Source organism: Topomyia yanbarensis, chromosome 2 (genome assembly GCF_030247195.1).
Source record: "Topomyia yanbarensis strain Yona2022 chromosome 2, ASM3024719v1, whole genome shotgun sequence".
Taxonomy (NCBI): domain Eukaryota; kingdom Metazoa; phylum Arthropoda; class Insecta; order Diptera; family Culicidae; genus Topomyia; species Topomyia yanbarensis.
In genome coordinates this window covers 359,577,004-359,582,452 of record NC_080671.1, presented here as the reverse complement: position 1 = coordinate 359,582,452, position 5,449 = coordinate 359,577,004, and positions in this window count along the sequence as shown.

Below are 5,449 nucleotides of genomic sequence, written 5' to 3'. Positions count from 1 at the left end.
GCCAAGTCCGTTCTTTAAATAGTCGATGATGACGTCATTCATAGAAGCGTAGCGCGCTAGGTACACCAATCTATCGTACAGGGCTTGGGAAGCGCTATCTTCTGTGTGTTAATGTGCGATATTTTGACAAGGTTGTATATTATTTAATTTTTTAATGCTATGATATCAAAAATCTTTGGGTTTATCTGTTGGAATCTATTCTTAGAAGTATTTCGGGGCGATTTCCGCAAAAAAATTGAAAATTTATTGTGAGATGGCTGAATTATATGCGTTTAAAATTGGACCACTTTTCGTTACATACCATTTTTGTAGAATTTGCAGAGTGCACCCCCATATCGAAAACAAAGACGTAGTCCTACGTCAAAATTCTTAATACCTTTACCATCTAAAAACCATACTTCCACTCCGCTCCTTACTCTTGATCACTAGTAAAACCCTTGTAGATCATGTTCTCAATGCTATTTGAAAGTTGTGCATGTATACGTGCCATTATTCTAGCTAAAAGTGATTATTCAAATTCAATATCAGTAATAACCATTCGTCTCCATTCACAGTTTCTTTTTTTTTTTTTTCAAATTTTGACTGCTTTTCGCAAGTTTTCGCAAAACTAGCATAAGCTCATTTTAAAGAGAAAATTAAAAGCTGTCGAATGAGTATAGTGTGATTGCGGGCATTCGCGGGCGTCGTTGTTGATATCGCATTAGAAGTTCAAATTCAATAAAAATTCATGACAAACAGTTATCCAAACACTAACTATACCAACTAGTGACTTATTTTTGGCGATTTTACGATGTAATTTTATCACACGATAATTTTGGTGAAGTAATGCAATGCATAAAATAAACCGTTTCTTTGAAAAACGAAAATAACCGTATACAGATCCTGTGGTTAAATATTGCAAAAACACTTGAGTTGTGCCCTTCAAAAATCTGTCAAAAAATTATTTTACATTCAAATTACCTAAAATCTCGCAAAAATGTCTCTGATGGCTCAGCTGATACGAGAAAAATACTGGTGAGAATATCACAGAACTTAATTAACTTTAACTTTCTCTTATTATGTACTAAAGAAGACTCAATTTAGCCCTCAAAACTCTTGCGAAGTGGCCAAACAGTATAGATAAATGATTTATACACATTAAGAGAAGATCAAAATAAAATTGCATATAATTGGATAACCAACAACAGTGGTGCTAGAAAAAATTAATATTTTATCAATCGTCAAAGCATCAATTGGTTTCAGCTTAATAACATTTTTTTTCAAGCATCAGATCGTTTCGTAGCTTTAGAGACATTGTTTCTTTGTTAAATTTTCTACAAAAGCCACATAACGGTTTATTTTTAGGAAGCAATGGGCGAATCCTGGAGGAATTATTTTGTGAAAGTTTGTTTTCCCATATAAAATCCCATGTAAACTTTAAACAGTGAGCGCAAAAATATAGTTTCAGGGATCGAGCTAAGAATTTGCACAGATGTTCTAGGACCCGAATGGTACCCAAAAAGTTGCTCGAAGCTGGAATCTATTTTTCCCACCCTACTGAACAACTCGGCCAACCAGCCCCGCACAAAATTCGACAAAAACTTACCCCAATGCATGTTTTCGAGAACAATCACGATTTACAAAAACAAAAATAAGGTTACACTGGAAACCGTTATACGTAACCCCCAATGACGTAAAGTAACCCCCGATGACGGTTCCAGCCGAATTTTAATTTCGATAGAACAGAAAAGGATGATATCAGGGCATATTTTGTATTTCATTTTTCTACCTACCACCGCGCGAAATAATTGCCAAAAAAATTCAAGTTGTCTGTATGAACTTTGATGGCTTATCGACTTTAAAAAAAATAAAAACTCGTTTGGAATTTACTATTCCTGCTTAAATCTAAAATTTGTTTGTTGTATAAAAAATAGACACTACAAAGTTTCGTCAAACTAAGGTAAAGGAAAATTTTGGATTTTTGTATATTTTGTACTGAAAAATCGAACAATGTGCTCAAAAAGTATTTTATAAGTTTAGAGTAAACTCATTTCGAATTTGAATAATTATGTAGACTTTAAGTGCGATAAGTAATCTACAAAAAAATTCGAGAGGTCAGTCACCCCGGTTTACGGTCCGTAAGATTTTAAGCCTGTTTCTAATGACCCTGTCACTTCTAGTTGTCCGATCTGTATATTTCAAGTCCTTGGCACTAATCACCTTAAATCATTTAAAAAAAAATTCGTGGTGTGACACGCTTCCATAGAGAAATGTTTACAGAAAAGTGGTTATGGAAATTCACCATGATTTTTTAATTTTTTTTAATGGTAGTAATTTTAAGTCAAATAAGATAAAATTACGATTTCGATGAAAACTACTATTCACGAATTTTTCTTTTTGACTATAATATTGACATTTGAAGTTTTTGGCCCGTTTATTTTTAAAAAGCTACTACGGGTGACCTATTTGACCGATTTTAACGCACTAACTAGCAATAAAATTGTCGTTAGACACAGATTGTTCGTGATTTTTCCAATCCGGAATGTTATTATTTTGTATATTTTTTGAACAATTGTTTAAAACAAAATGAAATAAAAAGGTGTTCTGGATTGCCCATTAAAACAAAAGAGTGGATTTGTGTCAAAAATGAGTTATCTGTTCAATTGTATTCTGAATCACCACTGAATGACTAAGCACAAAAAAGATTACCGTATAGAAAATATAAAAAATTACCAAAACATGGTTGTTCTATCCTGAAGGTCCAAAAAATGTAAATCTCGAGTAGCGTTTTGCTCGACTTTTCAATAATTTTTTTTTAAAATGATGCATGCAACAACATCGACACCCTTTTAATAAATTGCTCTTCAGTCAAAATGATATCATTGACTGTGGAATATGTTTACTAAATTGTTTAGTATTCCACGCCTGTGAAACGTATACGGAATTTCGTGGAGTTCCTCTTATTTTACTGGAGAAGAATGATTTAAAAGTTCAAACAGCACCGCATCTGGATGAAACAAACAATAGACAAAACATTTAATGTTACCAAAACAAAAATATCCTTTATGTAGAAATCCCCGGATCATAACATTATGATATAAATTGCTATCACGACTTCTGTGAAACATTTTTACAAGCTTTTCTTTAAAAAAAGTTGCTGATTAATTAGGGTGAGGTGGGGCAAATCCGACCGTGTGGGTAAACCCGACCCCCCTCTATTATCGAAAATTGGAACCACTACGCAAACTAATATCAATGTTGTCGTGTAAAGCGTCGAAAATAACCGTAATGGTGGCATGACAGCGTTTTATTAATCTACATCGAGATGATAACACGACAACAAGTGCGTTTTTACAACTTTTGATTTAATTTTTATGCATAATTGACTACTGGATATTTCTGATTGTTAAAGTGATCGCAAGGTAAGTGGTAGTAGATTCTTTGACTAAATCCCTACAAAGTAGGCACTTGATGAAGTTGGTTCAATTTTTTCATATTTCTTTAAATTGCGTCGTTATGAAAAATGACACGACCTCCAAATAGTGGGGTAAATCCAACCGCTTTTTTGCTATGAAATTGTTTATTTATCAATTTAAAACGTATTTTTATAAGTTTTTTTAGCACAAAAGTTTGTAATTACAAATTAAAGACACAGGAACGAGATGAATATAGATTTCGTCGAGCAGTTACTCCGATGCAAATGGGAATATCTTTACGTGCTGCTGCTCGTGATTTTGACATTCCGAGATTGACATTTAATTCCATTTTCCTTTATTGCCTGAACATTCATTGATTTATCAATGCAAAACCATTATATTTGGGTAATATCTATACTAAATCAACCAAAAACATAGGTAGTCGAGTTTAGGGGAACATGGGGAGACGTGACCAAGCGCAAGATTCTATTTTTGGCTATGACATCTTCTATTCGGTTCTTAATTTTTTTTCAAAAATATTTTTATACTGGTTTCGATCCCTTAAGATAATTTCAAAAGTTTGGAATGAAAAATCCTTTCCTTATAGAAAATATTCCGTAATTAATAAATTTGCATTAAATGATGTATTTTTTATCAAACTTTGTATGGACATATCTACTCGACTACTAATTACTATTAATGTACTAATATACCATCTTAATCCTTGTAAAGCAGTGAAATGATTTTACATAAATTGGAACACTGGAATAGTTATCACTAGAATTTGCATGACATTGAACGCGGTAACTAATGTTGGGGAGACTTGACCAAGACTTTATGGGGAGACTTGACCAAGTGACAATAAGCTGAATAAAGATACAAAATTCCTGATATTTAGTATGGTTTGGTATCTACTGTTAATGTTAATCACGACACAAAAAATACCACCTCAAACATCGGTCTATATATTTTAGTATTAGTCAACAAAGTTAGCAGTAACATGACTGATTTCTGGACGTGTGAACATGCAATGTAAGCAGTACAGTTAATCCTTAAAAAGAAATTCATTAAATAAATTTAAATTTATGAAATGCAACCCTTCTATATTTTTTACTGCTACCTAAGGATCTCGACAATATGGAAAAAAATAATTACATTATAATTATATGTAATTATTTTTTGTTATGATTTTTCAAAATTCCCTTGGTCAAGACTCCCCAGGCCTTGCTCAAGTCTCCCCGCAGTGGGGAGACTTGACCAAAACAAAAACGATCATAGAACTTTTATAACTTTTGAAAAATTAAATTAAAAATTCTGTAAAAAACCATGAACACGCACAATAACTTTGCACATTATATCACAATGACTGAAGGTTTTTTTTAGAGATTTATGCAGGTTTAGCTGAAAATCTGGTCAAGTCTCCCCATGCTCCCCTACCCCACTATTTTAGAAAACAGTAAAAAGGACTTTTTCGTACAAAGCTTGCAACTTAAATAAATGATGCATAAAATTCTGTACACAGAAATTTGCGCAGAAGCCCTAACTTTTAATTTGTTTTATATAACCACTTGATCTGATGTAAAATGAGCATTTTACAACCAAAACCAAGTACTAGGTCGGATTTTCCGCACCATACCCTATGATTGATAATTAATATATTGTAGATATGAAGTGAAAACCATGAATTTTTATTGGATTTGTTCAGGATGAAATTAAAACAATGTAACAAAAATTCTATTATAATACAAAAAAGTTGATTCTTCTGTATGGAATTCTTCTTGATTAATTCAGGTAATGATTGAATTAATAATTCTTGTTTGTCCGTGCAAAAAATGTATTAAGCTTACCAAAATAATTAAACTTGCAATTTTTTTTCAACTGAATCGAAAATTTGTTAAACATTTCTGCTAGGGCTACCTCAGTACAACAATGTGCGTGTCCGTTTGTATGCTCCCACCATGTGCCGGTAAGCTCGCGGGTTTGTTTTTGTTTTCGATCGTAACATAAGAGCGAAGCGTTCATTCTTGGTAGAGTTGTATTCGTGAAAGCATAAC